This window comes from Colobus angolensis, unplaced genomic scaffold, assembly GCF_000951035.1.
Source record: "Colobus angolensis palliatus isolate OR3802 unplaced genomic scaffold, Cang.pa_1.0 Scaffold114, whole genome shotgun sequence".
Classification (NCBI taxonomy): domain Eukaryota; kingdom Metazoa; phylum Chordata; class Mammalia; order Primates; family Cercopithecidae; genus Colobus; species Colobus angolensis.
In genome coordinates this window covers 2,462,670-2,480,286 of record NW_012112475.1, presented here as the reverse complement: position 1 = coordinate 2,480,286, position 17,617 = coordinate 2,462,670, and the positions used below count along the sequence as shown (strand labels likewise).

General features: G+C 42.7%; 1 protein-coding gene across 1 annotated transcript in view; it reads left to right on the top strand.

The window, feature by feature from the left end:
* The first annotated feature begins 214 nt into the window (after positions 1 to 214).
* KIF3B (kinesin family member 3B) overlaps positions 215 to 17,617 on the top strand; it is a 58,319-nt gene continuing 40,916 nt past the window's right edge. Inside the window, exon 1 of the mRNA XM_011959887.1 lies at positions 215 to 296. The gene's annotated coding sequence lies outside the window, so the exon portion shown is untranslated. The remainder of the gene's footprint in view (positions 297 to 17,617) is intronic.

Genomic DNA, 17,617 nt, shown 5'->3' with positions numbered 1-17,617 from the left:
TAAATGGGGAGAGGGAGAATTTTTCGGGCACCCTAGCATGGGAGACCAAGAGGGCAGTTTGAAGTCTGAGTGAGTTAGAGACGTGGCATTTCCACTTAGTAATTGTGTGGCCCTGGGCAAGTTAATTTCTTTGAATCTACTTTTTCTTATCTGTGAAATGGTATAATAGACTACTGTGGAAATCAACGAGACTGGGTATGTCAAGTAGCTTGGCACATAGTTAGTGCTCAACCAGCTATTATGAGGCGTCTAGGGGAGGAGGGCAAGACTCCCAGGAGGAGATGACTTTGGGACAGGTAAGGTGTAGGTGTGTAGAGTGCCAGCTTTTATGGGTAGTCCTACTGCAATGCCAACTCCCAACCCCAGTTTTACTTCTCCATTATGCTCAGAGCAAGGGAGGCAGTGGACTTCTACAAGTAGTCCAAACTCTTTGAGGTCAATCCTTTGTAGATAGCTGGGGTCATGGTCTCATTTTCTACTTGGGCTTCGTTGACCCTTCCAGAAGAAAAAAGGCGTCTTTGTGTCCTTTGGGAAGTGCTTATAGCAGTAATAACTACAAGCATATGATTAAGAAGCACTTTATCAGGCATATTATTTCATTTAATTTTTTTTTTTTTTTTTTTTGAGATAGCGTCTCAGTCTGTTGCCCAGGCTGGAGTGCAGTGGCATGATCTCAGCTCACTGCAACCTCCGCCTCCTGGGTTCAAGCGATTCTTCTGCCTCAGCCTCCCGAGTAGCTGGGATTGCAGATGTTCACCACCTCGCCCACTAATTTTTGTAGTTTTAGTAGAGACAAGGTTTTGCCATGTTGGCCAGGCTGGTCTTGGACTCCTGGCCTCAAGTGATACGCCTGCCTCGGCCTCCCAAAGTGCTGGGATTATAGACATGAGTCTCCACACCCAGCCATTGCCTAAGAATTTTGTATCTATTGAGTGATGGAAGTGGAGGTGTTTCTAGGTAAATCCTGTATTTTATCCCCCATTCACTGTTGCCTCTGATTTTGCAACAGTTGCTATTATAAGGCCACAGGGGTATTCTTTTGTTACTTTTAACTGACTGGAAGCTAAAAGGCAAGGAAACAAGATCTCAGGTAAAGCTTTATTTAAAGAGATACCATCCAAAGTGAGGCTCTCAGAAAAGAGTTGGAATCTTTTTTTTTGAGATGGAGTCTCGCTCTGTCGCCCAGGCTGGAGTGCAGTGGCATGATCTCAGCTCACTGCAACCTCCGCCTCCCGGGTTCAAGTGATTCTCCTGCCTCAGCCTCCCGAGTAGCTGGGACTACAGGCGCCCGCCACCTCGCCCGGCTAGTTTTTTGTATTTTTTAGTAGAGACGGGGTTTCACAGTGTTAGCCAGGATGGTCTCAATCTCCTGACCTCGTGATCCACCCGTCTCGGCCTCCCAAAGTGCTGAGATTACAGGCTTGAGCCACCGCGCCCGGCCTTCATTTAATCTTTACGTAGACTTTGCCAGGTACCTGGTGATATCATCCTCATTTTGCCAATGAGGAAACTGAGCTTCAGAAAAGTGAAGGGAAGGACCTGCTTAAGAATCTTTTTTTTTTTTTTTTTTGAGATAGCGTCTCAGTCTGTTGCCCAGGCTGGAGTGCAGTGGCATGATCTCAGCTCACTGCAACCTCCGCCTCCTGGGTTCAAGCGATTCTTCTGCCTCAGCCTCCCGAGTAGCTGGGATTGCAGATGTTCACCACCTCGCCCACTAATTTTTGTAGTTTTAGTAGAGACAAGGTTTTGCCATGTTGGCCAGGCTGGTCTTGGACTCCTGGCCTCAAGTGATACGCCTGCCTCGGCCTCCCAAAGTGCTGGGATTATAGACATGAGTCTCCACACCCAGCCATTGCCTAAGAATTTTGTATCTATTGAGTGATGGAAGTGGAGGTGTTTCTAGGTAAATCCTGTATTTTATCCCCCATTCACTGTTGCCTCTGATTTTGCAACAGTTGCTATTATAAGGCCACAGGGGTATTCTTTTGTTACTTTTAACTGACTGGAAGCTAAAAGGCAAGGAAACAAGATCTCAGGTAAAGCTTTATTTAAAGAGATACCATCCAAAGTGAGGCTCTCAGAAAAGAGTTGGAATCTTTTTTTTTGAGATGGAGTTTTGCTGTTGTTGCCCAGGCGGGAGTGCAATGGCACCATCTCAGCTCACCGCAACCTCTGCCTCCCTGGTTTAAGCAATTCTCCTGCCTCAGCCTCCCAAGTAGCTGGGATTACAGGCATATGCCACCACACCCAGCTAATTTTGTATTTTTAGTAGAGACGGGGTTTCTCCACGCTGGTCAGACTGGTCTCAAACTCCTGACCTCAGGTGATTGGCTGTCTTGGCCTGCTAAAGTACTGGGATTACAGGCGTGAGCCACCACGCCCAGCCTGAGAGTTGGAATCTTTAAAAGAGGGCTTCTCTGTCCCTCATTCCCTCCTCGTTAAAATGAGGGGACTAGGCTAGATTATACTGAAGGCCCTTTCAGTGCTATTTTGCAGTTGTGGTTAAAAGCCTGCAATCAGACTACCTGGGCTAAAATCTTGGCTCTGCTACTTCCAAGCTGTGTGCTACTGAGCAAAGAGGTGCTACTTTACCTCTGAAATGATGGTCAATACCTCTGAAATGATGAGATGACTTTTTGGTAAGGGGCCCTGTGAGGAAGAATTATTCGTAGTTCATTTTGAACCCCTTGGTGGTGTAGTTCCCTCATCTGTGAAATGTGGATAGTAATAGTACATATCATGCATGGCTGTTCTGAGGATTTGTTTGAACTTAATGTATGTAAAGTGCCCAGCATATTTGGTAAACATTAGCTATTGTTATTTGGGCTTAATGTGGTACTTGTACTGTATTTTCCATTTGTGGTTGGTGAATGAATAAATTAAAGTATGTGGTAATACCAGGTCTGTCAACCATAATGTCATTGCAAGCATGAAACAGTAGCCATCATGGCATTATATAAATGTTGATATTTTTATACGGTTGCCCCAGGAACCTGTAATCCTGTGCCACAATGGGTTGCAAAGAAAGGTGAAAGCTGGCTAGGCATGGCGGCACATGCCTGTAATCCCAGCACTTTGGGAGGCCGAGGTGGGCGGATCACGAGGTCAGGAGATGGAGACCATCTGGCTAACACGGTGAAACCCCATCTCTACTAAAAAAAAAAAAAATACAAAAAATTAGCTGGGCATGGTGGCGGGCCCCTGTAGTCCCAGTTACTCTGGAGCCTGAGGCAGGAGAATGGCGTGAACCCGGGAGGCGGAGCTTTCAGTGTAGCCGAGATCACGCCACTGCACTCCAGCCTGGGCAATAGAGCAAGACTGTGTCTCAAAAAAAAAAAGAAACAGAAAGGTGAAAGCTGATGGTAGGACGTCAGATTTGATAGCTCAACACCCAATTCAGTAAATATTTGCTAAATCCGCTTATGCTAGGTTCATGGAGGATGTGGAGATCAGTCCCATCTCCATATCCTTCAAGGAACTCAGAGCTTAATTTGCAAATTACTGCATTTGACGTCTTTAAATGAATTCATATCTTATGTTTGCCTTGGCTGCAGAGTAAAGCCACCGATTCTAATCTGTTTTGTTGTGTCCCTAGACTTCTGTTAGGTGCCTGGATTAGAAACCTCAGATTGCTTCCTAAGCCTTTTCATCCACTAATTTGCAAGTCCCTGAGAAAGACCCTCCTCTTATGTAACAAAGAGTAACAATACTTGACAATAACAATATGGTGCCTAATGGCTTACACAAATGCTTACACTTGCTCACTCATGCTTTTACTCATTTAATCTTATCTGTGTCCCTTCAAGGAAGGTAAGGTGCAGATGAGGATCTCTGTTTTATAGTTGAGGAATCTGAAGAGAAGCCAAGAAGCCATGATGCTATTGAGTGGCCCATTTCACGTTGAAATCCAGTCTTCTGACTTCAAATTCAGTGTATTTACCACTGTCCTCCCCAGATTGTATTTATTTAGCATTTCCTGAGCACCTAGAATGTGTCAGTTCTGTTTTAGCCTGGAGATATCATGGTAGAAAGGTACATGAGTTCCTTGCTCTCATGCAGCTTATATTCTACTGGCAGCAAACAGAAATATACACCAATAAATGAACAAGGGAATTTGGATAAGGAATAAGTGCTGGGGTGAAATCCCATCTGTATTAAAAATACAAAACTTAGCTGGGTGTGGTGGCACGTGCCTGTAGTCCCAGCTATTCAGGAGGCTGAGGCACAAGAATTGCTTGAACCCGGGAAGCAGAGGCTGCAGTGAGCCGAGATTGCGCCATTGCACTCCAGCCTGGGCAACAGAGTGAGACTCTTGTCTCAAAAAAAAAAAAAAAAAAAAAAAGAAAAAAGAAAAGGCCTTGCTAGGGTGGTGACATTTTTGCTGAGATTTGCTCCCAGGGAAGGGCCAGCCATTTGAAGATATGTCAGAAGGAAGAGCAAGGGTAAAGGCTGTGAGGTGGCAACAAGCTGGGTAAGTTCCAGAAACTGCAAGAAGGCTTAGAATGGCTGGGACAGGTGAGTCGAAGGCAGAGTGGGGAGGTGGATGGATGTAGGGGATGGGAGTGGTGGGGAGCACTCAGATCATACAGGGCCTTGTCTGCTAGAGTAAGGAGTTGGGATTTTGTTCTAAAAGCCGTGGAAATCTTTGGAGGTTCTGGAGAAGGGGAGTGGCATGATTTATTTTTATTTTTTTAAAAAAATCACTCTGGCCTCTTTGTGGCAGTGAATTTTAGAGGGCATAGGAGTGGCAGCCAGGAGGCTAGTTAGGAGGTTAGGTGAGAGAAGATAGTGGCCTTCTAGACTGGTGGCAGTGGAGATGGTAAGAGGACGGATTGGGGATGTGTTTCAGAGGTAAAACCAGCAGGATGGTGGGGTGACGGTGAGAGAATAAGGATGACTCCTGGGTTTTTTCCTGAGCAATTAAGTAGATGTTAGAGATGCCATCTGCCTCTGAAATGATGAGAGGACTTTTTGGTAAGGGGCCCTATGAGGAAGAATTATTCATAGTTTATTTTGAACCCCTTAGAGGAGAGGCACAAGGTATATGCATCATACTTTATAGTCTGTGGGGAGGAAATCCCAGATTATGCTGACAGAAGCTAGCCAGGTACAACTGATTGAAGCTTGAAGTTCCTACTGTGAACAAAAAAAAAAAAAAAAAAAGTCCTGCTGCTTTTCTACAGTCTGGCTCTTTGCTAGCCTGTGGAGTGGCAGGTGTGGGCTTTGCCAGGGCAGTACCCATCTGTCTTTCTGTCTTGTGCTGTTGGCATTGCAGTGCTGACTCGGGATCTTGGCTGAGGGAGCCTGGCCAGCTCTCGAAGAGGGAGCAGAATCACTAGTGAAGTTCATTCGGTGCCCCAAATGGCCACACTCTCCTTGCCAGGTTCTTTCCTGGCCACCAAGTGACAGTTCTAAAGTTTCAGAGCTTTTGACTTGAGAATCCTTGGAAAACCTATTGTATTCTATCAGAATTCCTAGAGGATTCTTGAGTCTCTTCTGAGCAAGGGAATTCGAGCTTCATTGTTACACATTCCAGTAACTGTACTTGTAAATCTGGGCATTACAGGGTTGTACATTCAGCATTGTGAATAGTAAGACTAATAGTCTTATCACTGCCACTTGTTTATTTAATTAAATTTAATAAATTTATTCATTTTGGAGACAGGGACTCCCTCTGTCACCCAGGTTGGAATGCAGCGATGTGATCCTGGCTCCCCAACAGCCTTGAATTCCTGGGTTCGAGTGATCCTTCTAGCTTAGCCTCCTGAGTGGCTGGGACCGCAGTCATATACTGTCATGCCTGGCTAATTTTAAAAAAATGTTTTTGGGCCGGGCGTGGTGGCTCACACCTGTAATCTCAACAGTTTGGGAGGCTGAGGCGGGCAGATCACGAGGTCAAGAGTTTGAGACCAGCCTGACCAACGTGGTGAAACCCCTTCTTCTACTAAAAATACAAAAATTATCTGGGCATGGTGGTGCACACCTGTAATCCCAGCTACTCAGGAGGCTGATACAGGAGAATTGCTTGAACCCGGGAGGTGGTGGTTGCAGTGAGCTGAGATCATACCACTGCACTCCAGCCTGGGCGACAGAGTGAGACTCTGTCTAAAAAAAAAAGAAAAAATCTGTAGATGGCTAGGCATGGTGACTCACACCTGTAATCTCAGCACTTTGGGAGGCTGAGGCATGTGGATCACCTGAGATCAGGAGTTCAAGACCAGCCTGACCAGCATGGCGAAACCCCATCTCTACTAAAAATACAAAAATTGTCAGGTGTGGTGGTGCATGCCTGTAGTCCCAGCTACTTTGGAGGCTGAGGTGGGAGAATCACTTGAACTCGGGAAGCAGAGGTTGCAGTGAACTGAGATTGTACCACTTCACTCCAGCCTGGGTGACAGAGTGAGACTCCATCTCAAAAAAACAGAAATTTGTAGAGACGGTCATACTATATTGTCCAGGTGTCTTGGCCGCAAGTGATCCACTCACCTTGGCCTCTCAAAGTGCTGGGTTACAGGCATGAGCCGCTAATTTTTTTAGAAAACCTGGTCTTACTCTGTTGCCCAGGCTGGAGTACAGTGGTGCAGTCATAGCTCATTGTAACCTCCAACTCCTGGGCTCAAGCGAGCCTCCCGCCTCAGCCATTCAAGTAGCTGAGACTACAGGTGCATGCCACTACACCCAGCTAATAAAAAAAAGAGAGACAGGGTCTTGCTATGTTGCAGGCTAGTGTCAAACTCCTGGCTTCAAGCAGTCTTCCTGCCTCGGCCTCCCAAAGTGCTGGGATTACAGGCGTGAGCCACTGTACCTGGCCACCACTGCTATTTGTATAACTTTGCAGTTTAGAATGCTCTTTCCTGTGCATTCTCATTTACTAATTGTCAGTTGAGATTATGTGGACTACATATTATCCCCAGTTTACAGATGAAGACATTGTGGTGTGGTCACTTGTTTTTGTCAGTAATATTAAACATTTTCTAGGTGCTGAGTTAGGGAGATCCTTGCTGCTCAAAGTGTGTTCTCTGTGACAGACGTACCACGTCCCCAGAACCTTGTCAGAAATGCAGAACCTAGGCTGGGTGCAGTGGCTCACGCTTGTAATCCCAGCACTTTGGGAAGCCAAGGCAGGAGGATCACTGGAGGCCAGGAGTCCGAGACCAACCTGGGCAAAACGGTGAGACTCATCTGTAGTTTTAACAAAAGAAGAAGGAAACAACAACAGGGCCTAGATCTAATAAACCAGAGCCTGCCTTTTACCAAGATCCCGGATGTTTCCTGTGCACGTTAAAGTCTGAGATGCTCTCATCTAGGTAATCAGTAGCAAAACTAAGACTTACCAATGATAATGACAATGAAAGTAGTAGTCGTAGCTAAGATACATTAGCCAAGCAGTGTTGTAAGCACTTAACACATGTTGTTTCATTTAGATTTAGACCTCACAGCAATCCTGTAACACAGGTTTCCAGAAGAGGAAAGTAGAGGCTCAGAAAAGTTCAGTAACTTCCCCACATCTGCTGACTCCAGGTCTGTTGTTCTTTCTACCATGCGCGTATTCATCTGTTTTTCAGGTGGGCAGTGACCGCATCGTAGCTGTCTTGTCAAGGCCTTTCTCTTCCATACCTACGTAACTCATTTTAAATGATGACCCTCCCCCCCCAAAAAAAGTGACTTCAAAGAATGTTTGAGGAAATAAAGAATGTTTGAGGAAATCAAGGGAAAAACTTCTGAGCTAGATGGGTGTCGGTTACTTGGCTGATGAAGCCGCAAACAGATATCTCATTTGGTAAGATAAGCTACCTCTCACACTTCTCAGTGATCTAACTTCAGGGCCAGAACTGCTGAAGCAGGTAGGAACTGTGAGCTTGTATTCTGAGTCATTTAGCTCTAAACTGTTTCTTGATTCTGGTGATAAATATCTACACTGGGTGAGAAGATAGTGGATAAAGTCCCATATAACACCCGCTGACTAATTGTTAAAAGATTCCATCTCACTGTGCCTCAGTTTTCTCTCTCTGCCCTGTGGGCTCATTATTTTCCTTTCAACACCTCCTATCTTTCTAGACTCTCAGAAGGATTTATTGGTCAAGGACTATGCCATTACAGGAAATTTTGACCTGAAAGGATGGTGGGAACTGGGTAAAGGCAGGATTCTGCTACTTGCTGTGTGACTTGGAGCAAGTGACTCAACCTCTCTAGGTCTCTCTTGCGTAAAAAAAAATGTGTGTATATATATGTATATATCTGTAAAATAAAGACATAGGACGGTTTTCCCCAAAGCCCTTCCAGCCCCGCCCACAACACTGAACCTTGAGTTGGGTGATATTTTGTCCTTTCTTGGTGACTTCACACTGGGCTTTTTCCCAGAGCTTTCGGGTGTGGCTTTTAGAGTGTATTTCTTGGCAGAGAGCGTTACAATCAGCTCTTCTTATCAGCATCACACATCTGCACAGCAGCTTGGGATGTTCATGTTTAAGTTTCAGTTAATCATGGTGACACATTGTGTCTTCTCACTTCGTCACACTGATTGCAGACATTGAGCTCTTCACACAGGAAGATCTATCTTTAGCCTGCTGATTTATTTAACTCATAATTTGCATTAGAGAGTGAACCAGTGATAATCATGGTGGGTGTGGCATTTATTTTTAAAGTTTTTGGCAAGACATTTTTAGCACTTGCATTTTGTCATGCTTGAATATAGTCTATAAATGGAAATGGGTTCAAGTGAAATAGAAATTGCCATAGATTATTGGGAGCTTGGGACTTAACCACTCTGGAGTCCTTCATGTCACCTTCAGCAGTGCTTTCAGAAAGGGCTTGCTTGGCCTTTTGTTATGTGACATAAATTAAACAGAAACTAAAAACTCATAGCACAATCGCTAGCAGCTTAGCGGACTGTAGTAATCGTTATAACACATTTCAGAACATAAGCAAAAAATCTAGCTGGCAAATCATAAAAGATTCCATCTCGGTAAGATAAAATATCAGTTCAAGTTACCTAAAGATAACCACAAGAAGATAGTCCTTGGTGGAAGTAGTTACTGGTTTTGCAAGATCTGCAATAATAAGTTAGACTCTAGCCTAAGAAATATATGTGATGTTTTTCCTTGTTTAGTTCTTCAGCTGTCAGCCTTTTTTAAAAATGTAATTTTTTTCCTGATTATAAAAATAAATTTCCATTGAGGAAAAAATGAGGAAAATACTGAACAGATTAAGTAAGACTGACTTTAAGATCCACCACCCAGAAATAGCTACTGTTAACATTTTACTGTCCATATACAAATGTATTCCTAAATACATTTTATCTCATGGGCTTGCAGTTCTTACCTGTTTCCTCCGTTGTTGTTATTTAGGCTATTTTCAATGTTTAAACATTATGAGTAATGCTTCAGAGAACATCTTAATGATGATTATTTTGTGCAAACCTTTGTCTGCATTGCTGATGGTTTCTTTAAGCTAGGTCCTTTAATGTTAAAATTGTAAATTACAAAGGCAACCCCCTGAAAGAATGCTTTTAACATGGCAGTGTTCACCTAAAGCTGAAAAGGCAGACATAATTACAGTTTGGTTGGGGAATGTACCCAAGGTGATAATACCTGACTACTTGCAGATGTATTTTTAGAAAGTTGTATTCAAAGTGTTTCCCATTTTCCATTTGGAAATGTTCACTTAACATTATTTCATAACCATTTTTCTGTATTTTTGTACTTAGTTATTTAAATTTTTATTTTATTTTGGTAGAAACAGGGTCTCACTGTGTTGCTCAGGCTGGTCTCAAACTCCTAGGCTCAAGCAATCCTCCTGCCTTGGCCTCCCAAAGTGCTCAGATTACAAGTGTGAGCCACCAGGGCCAATCTATTTTTTGTTATTTATTTATTTTTGAGATAGGGTGTCACTCTGTTGCCCAGGCTGGAGTGCTGTGGCATGATCATAGCTCATTGTAACCTCCAACTCTTGGGCTCAAGTGGTCCTTCCACCTCAGCCTTCTAAGAAGCCAGGACAACAGGTACGTACCACCACTCATGGCTAATTTTTAAATTTTTCATGGAGGCAGGATCTCACTATGTTGCTTAGGCTGGTCTTGAACTCCTGGCCTCAAGCGATGCTTCTGCCTCAGCCTCCCGAAGTGCTGAGACTACAAGTGTGAGCCACTACACCTTGCTATGTTTTTGTGTTTAGTAGTTATTACTACACGTTAGTAGTTTAGTAGTAACTACTACACTTTCCCTGGCATTGGACATTGAAGTTGTTTCCACCTTTTTATAATCACATATAATGTGTTATACAGAATATCTCCTCTCTCAGCCTCATAAGAGAACAATTCTAAATAAGTGGTTTGTGGAAAGTTTGAACTTTAAAAAATTCTAACAGAGAACTGTACATTTCCCTTCTTAGGATCCTCTAAAAGTATTTTCTTTTCTTTTTTTTTTTGAGATGGAGTCTCACTCTCTTGCCTAGGCTGGAGTGCAATAGCGCAGTCTCAGCTCACTGCAACCTCCACCTCCTGGGTTCAAGTGATTCTCCTGCCTCAGCCTCCTGAGTAGCTGGGATTACAGGTGCACACTACCACGCCCAGCTAATTTTGGTATTTTTAGTAGAGACAGGGTTTCACCATGTTGGTCAGGCTGGTCTTGAACCCCTGACCTTGAGATCTGCCTGTCTTGGCCTCCCAAAGCGCTGGGATTACAGGCTTGAGCCACGGCGCCAGGCTTAAAAGTATCTTTTTAAAAACAGCTTTAGCTGGGTGTGGTGGCTCATTCCTGTAATCCCAGCGCTTTGGGAGGCCTAAGTGGGATGATTGCTTGAGGCCAGAAGTTTGAGACCAGCCTGGGCAACATAGTGAGACCCCATCTATACAAAACATATAAAAATTTACCCAGGTACAGTGGCTTGCACCTGTACTCCCAACTACTTGGGAAGCTGAGGCAAGTTCAAGCCCAGGAGTTCAAGGCTACAGTGAAGCATGATTGCGCCACAGCATTCCAGCCTGGGTGACACAGTGAATGAGATCCTGTCTCCAAACAAACAAAAAAAAACTTTATTTAGATATATTTTACATATCATGAAGTATTTTTTTAATGTAATAGTTTTTCTCACCTTCTTTTGTGTCTTCTTTTTATCCATTTTTCTTTCTGATGAAGAATTCCCTACGAGTAGGACCCAGAACATAGGCCTTTGTCATTTCAACCCTTCATTATCTGAATAGGCTGTTGCATATCATTATAACATTGGACAATGAACCAAGACAGTTCTGATGGACTTTTGAAAAGGGATTTTTCAAAAAGCATTTAACTCATCATATTAATAAAATAAATCCTATGATTTATGGGAAGTTCTGTTGGATCAACTTTGGAAACTGTTTTTACTATAAAGGTAGCATGCGTAGGCATGAATCTTGATAAAACAAGGTGCTGATTCAGGGGATCTGAGTGGGTCCTTATATTCTGCAGAGCTGAACCAGGTGGAATAGGAGGAGAGTTAGGGTGACACGCAAACACAACATCCTAAATTATGTTGAATGCAGTGGTGAGAGCTATTCCCTTTAAAACTCTCTTGGTTCTTCTGACTGTGTCAAGAAGAATACTGTATTTGTTTGGTACTAGTCTGTTTTTTTTTTTTTGAAATGGAGTCTCACTCAGTCGCCCAGGCTGGAGTGCAGTGGTGCGATCTCAGCTCACTGCAACCTCTGCCTCCTGGGATCAAGCAGTTCCCTACCTCAGCCTCCTGAGTAGCTGGGATTACAGGCGCCTGCTACCATGCCTGGCTAATTTTTGTATTTTTAGTAAAGATGGGGTTTCACCATCTTGGCCATGCTGATCTTTAACACCTGACCTCGTGATCCACCTGCCTTGGCCTCCCAAAGGGCGGGGATTACAGGCGGGAGCTACCACACCCGGCCACTAGTCTGTTTCTTAACAGTTGTTAAGTTCCCTTTCAGAACATTGGTGATCAAGCCTTAGGCCTCAGATAAGCTACAATATTTAGCTAGAATTTAGTAACATTGTTGTCTGTTCTTATATTTATTTTCAGTTACTTTCTATTCATAACAAGTGATACTGATTTTCCATTCATGGTAGTTATATACAGTTTCTTTTTAAAATAAATTTGTGTTAATAGAAGTAGATTTAAAGAAAAAACGTTAAGTAAATAGTAGTACAGTTGATGATAGACATGGTGAAAATTGTGAAGAAACAATCTGATTACTGACATTTAGGACATGCTGATGTGGAAAAAGGCCATGGACTTTGGAGCCAGGTGGACCTGGTTTCAGCTTGCTTTACCACTTATTAACTCAGTGTGCCACTTTACTAAGTCTCTGTTTTTTTCTCCTGCAAATTGGGTCAAGGTAGAGTTACCACTTGTGGGCCAGACGCTTGCTGCCTGTCTTCATCTAGTCCTTACACGGCCCCAGGCAGCAGGTGTTAGTGATATTCCCATTTTACAGATGAGGACATCAGCTCCGAGGGGTAAGAAACTTTCACAGAGCCTCAGAACTAGGAATGATAGGCTGGGCACCGTGGCTCCCAGCACTTTAGGAGGCCGAGGCGACTAGAACACCTGAGGTCAGGAGTTCGAGACCAGCCTGGCCAACATAGTGAAACCCACTCTCTACTGAAAATACAAAAGTTAGCCATGCGTGGTGGCGGGCACCTGTAATCCCAGCTGCTTGGGAAGCTGAGGCAGGAGAATCGCTTGAACCCGGGAAGTGGAAGTTGCAGTGAGCCGAGATCACGTTACTACACTGCAGCCTGGGTGACAGCAAGACTCCATCTCAAAAACAAACAAAACTAGGAATGATAGAGCTGGGTTTCAGTCCCAGGTGTGTCTGAATCTCTTTTTGGCTATTCAGGCTACCTCTGCCTGTTAAATACAGGTTTTGCTATGGCCCTCTGCCCATAGCATTATTCACAATAGCCAAGAGGTAGAAGCAGCCCAAATGTCCATTAACGGATAAATGGATAAAGAATATGTGGTACAGGCCAGGCGTGATGGCTCATGCTTGTAATCCCAGCACTTCGGTAGGCCAAGGCAGAAGGATTGCTTGAGCCCGGGAGTTCCAGACCAGCCTGGGCAATATAGTGAGACCTTGTTTCTATAACAAATAATAATAATAATAAATTAGCTGAGTATGGTGGCACATACCTGTAGTCTTAGCTACTCAAAAGGCTGAGGTGGGAGGATTGCTTGAGCCTGGGAGTTCAAGGATGCAATGAGCTGTGATTGTGCCACTGCACTCCAGTCTGGGTGTCAGAGCGAGACTGTGTCTCAAATAAATAAATAAATAAATAAAATAAAATAAAATAAAATAAATATGTATATGGTACATACATAGAATGGAATATTATTCAGCCTTAAAAACAAGGCAGTTCTGACACGTGCTTTAGTATTGATGAACCTTGAGGGCATTGTGCTGAGTGAAATAAGCCAGTCACAAAAGGACAAATATTGTTATGATTCCACTTATCTGAGGTAGCTAGAGTGGACAAAATCATGGAAACATGGTTACCAGGGGCTGAGGAGAGGGGGAAATGGGGAATTGTTCAATGGTTATAAAGTTTCAGTTTTGCAAGATGAAAAAGTTCTAGAAATGTGTTATACAACAATGTGAATATAGTTAACACTACTGAACTATATACACTTAAAATGATTAAAAGGGTAAATTTTATATTATGTGGGGTTTTTTACGGTAATTTTTTAAAAAATTTAAATGATAAGCCATTGGTTAGAGGGTGATTTTTTTTTTCATTTGGAAAATCCCAATTATACATAAAACTAGAATAATACAATGAATCATGAACCCATTACCCACCTCCAGCAGTTCTCAGCAGTTGGCAATCCTATTTTACCTATAACCTTCCATGCATCCCACCCCTGAAAAAGATCCCAGACAGCATATAACTTTGTCTGAAAATATTCTTGTTTATCTCTAGAGGATAAGAACTTTCTTTTAAAAATAATAACATTTTTACACATAAATAACAATAATTTCTTACATTGTCTCATATCCAGTTTTCCAATTTCCTTGATTGTCTTATACTTTTTTTTTTTTTTTTTTTTGGAGATAGAGTCTTGCTCTGTCACCCAGGCTGGAGTGCAGTGGCACGATCTAGGCCCACTGCAATCTCCGCCTCCCGGGTTCAAGCAGTTGTCTTACCTCAGTAAGACAACTGAGACTCGGGGTCTGTAATCCCCGAGTAGCTGGGATTACAGACATGCATGCACCACACCCAGCTAATTTTTGTATTTTTAGTAGAGACAGGATTTTATCATGTTGGCCAGGCTGGTCTTGAACTCCTGACCTCAAGTCATCCGCCGTCCTTGGCCTCCCAAAGTGCTGGGATTACAGGCGTGAGCCACCGTGCCCTGCACATGTCTTTATTTTTATATAATTGTGACTGCATGTGGTAATTCAATTTTGTAAACTGCTTTTTCATTTATGATAAGCACTTTCTACGTTATTACAGGGCTTCAGCAAATGGCATTTAAAAAGATAGGCTAGTGTGTCAGGCCTTTCTTAGTCAAATCATACATACGTGAATTTGGTCATAGACAGAGATGTCTACAAGAGCCAGCCAGGAAGTATAAATGAGCAAAGCATGCTAGATGTGAAACAGGAGAGAGTAGGGTTGGGGAGGATTCCTATTGCTGCCACTTGGGGTTCAGGTCAAGGGCTGTCAGATACTCCCATGTTTCCAGAGAAATGTGATTTTTTTTTTTTTTAATATGAAATTGTTAGGCTGGGTGCAGTGGCTCACGCCTGTAATCCCAGCACTTTGGGAGGCCGAGGCGGGTGGATCACCTGAGGTCAGGAGTTTGAGACCAGCCTGGCCAACATAGTGAAACCCCGTCTCTACTAAAAATCAAAAAAAAAAAAAATTAGTCGGGTGCAGTGGCGCACACCTGTAGTCCCAGCTACTCACTCTGGAGGCTGAGGTGGGATGATTGCTTGAGCGAGGAGTTCGAGGCTGCAGTAAGCTGGGATTCTGCCACTGTGCTCCAGCCTGGGCAACAGAGCAAGACGTTGACTCTTAAAAAACAACAGAATGTGAAGACCTTGACTCTTAAAAAACAATAGATTGTATACAACAGTCCTACCTCTGGGAGTGGATCCTACCAACTACTCCCACTTATCTATAGGTATGTATGTTCAGTATAGCCACTGCAGTACTGTTTGCAGTAGCAAATGACCAGAAACAATCAGAAGGTCCCTCAGTAATGGACTGACTGATCAAAGACTTTTTTTGGCTAGGTGCAGTGACTCACGACTGTAATCCCAGCACTTAGGGAGAACAAAGCGGGCGGAATACCTGAGGTCAGGAGTTCAAGACCAGACTGGCCAACATGGCAAAACCCTGTCTCTACAAAAGATAAAAAATTAGCTGGATGTGGTGGGGTGTGCTTATAGTCCCAGCTACTTGGGAATCTGAGGTGGGAAGATTGCTTGAGCCCAGGAGGTCGAGGTTGCAGTGAGCTGTAATTGTGCCACTGTACTGCTGCCTGGGCAACAGAGACTCTGTCTCAAAATGAATGAATGAATGAATGAAAGGAAGGGTGTAAGACAGAAAAGAAAGGAAAAAGAAACAGCTGGGCATGGTATCTGATGCTTGTAGTCCCATACTTTGGGAGGCTGAGAGATGGAAGGATCACTTGAGCCAGGAGTTTAAGACCAGCATGGGGACCAGCCTGGGCAATGTAGTGAGACTTTTGTCTCTACAAGAAAATAAAAACAAAATTAGCCAGGTTTGGTGGCATGTACCTGTAGTTCCAGCTGCTGAGGAGGTTGAGGTCGGAAGATTACCTACGCCCAGGAGGTTGAGGCTGGAGTGAGCCAACATCATGCCACTGCACTCCAGCCTGGAGTGCAGAGCAAGAGTCTATCTCAAAAAAAACAAGCAAAGAAAACAATACAAAATGAGTTGAGGGGAGTTCTCCAAGATTTATATAGGAAGAAGTACAATGGTGTATAGTATACTGCTACTTGAGTTAAAAAGGTTTTAAAAAAAAGATGAAGATGAAGGAGCAATGCAGATATGTTAGGAAGATTTACATGTTCACTGTATACTCTGTACAGCTTGAATTGCTTTAATCTGTGCATAGACATACACATGTATATATGCATATATATATCAGATGTTTTAAAAATATATGGGTTTATGTATGGTTTTTAAAATAAGACAAATCTGGTTTTAAATCCTGACTCTTCCACTTAATTGTTGTGTAACCTTGGGCAAATTAATTTCCCTGAGTCTCTGATCCTTATTCTTTAAATGAGGCTAATGCCTGCCTTCCTCCTAAGGTGATTTTGAGGATTAAAAGAGGACTACACATTAAGCTCTTGGTATACTGTGAGTTGTGACTATTGAATTCAATAAAACCCAAGAACCGCATTGATTCTGAATGGTAGGTGTTGTCCAATAGACTTGAATATATTTTTTTGAATGTATTTTGTGAATGTTTTACAATTGAATGCCAAAAAGAGTTTCTTTTCCTCTTTCCCTACCTAAATAAATGCTTTGTTTGCCTATTTGTGTCATCAAATGACAGAGAGTACATGGCGCCTGTTTGAATTCAGGGCAGGCATTTATTGTTCTTGTTACTTGACTGTGACCTTTTTAGGTTTCTTTCCAGAGAACTAGCGTGTCTTCTTCAGACATTTAAGCTGAAATCAAAGTTCTGGACTTTTCTCCAAAGAAAGCATTGCATTTTGCTCCCCCAACCTTAATTATAAAAATACAAAGAAAGCAAAACAATAACCTGCAGGCTCACCACGCTAGAGGTCAATATTGCCTGCATTTCCCATTTCAATGTTAAAAGCTAAGCGTTTGACATTCATTAGTTTATTTAATCCTTTAGAACAGTTCTTTAAGGGAAGTGTTGTTATTAACCAACTTTGTGGAAGAAGAGACTGTGACTTAGTAAGTTTCTTGAGATTTTATAGCTAGTAAATGGCAGAGCAGAAATTCAAAGCCAGACCTGTTGAACACTGTAGCTGATGCTTTTAACAATGTCTTTATGCTATGTTCCCCAAATCTGCCTCTGCACATGTGCATGTACATATAAACATTAACTATATCATAGTAATTCTGTTTAGTAGCCTTTTTCTTCACTCAACAATGTGTCTTGAATATTGCCCATATCTAAATACCTAGAGGTTTGTTGCCGTTTTTAATGACTTCATAGTTTCCCATTGTAGAGATGTGCCATAATCTAACCACTCCTTTATTGATGAGCATTTAAGTGCTTAGAGATGGTGTTGTGACAAACACAAATGTGTATTATATCGTTGCACATGTATTTAGTTGTATTTACTTACTAAATTATGTCCTTAAAATAATTCCAAGAAATGGAATTGCTGTTTCAAGGGAGTATTCACATTTAGAGTTTTGGTGTTGATTGCCTGACTGCCCTCAAGTATGTTGTGCCAGTTTGAGATGCTGTGGCTCTTATATATTCTTTCTGTAAGGGACATTTTGAAACTTTTTAGACAGTTCACACAACTGTTACCTGTTACCTCCGCTTTTTTTTTTTTTTTTTTTTTTAGACAGAGTTGCTGGGTCATATGGTAATTCTATGGTAACTTTTTTTATTTTTCTCTCTCCACCCCTAGAATATAAGCTCTGTG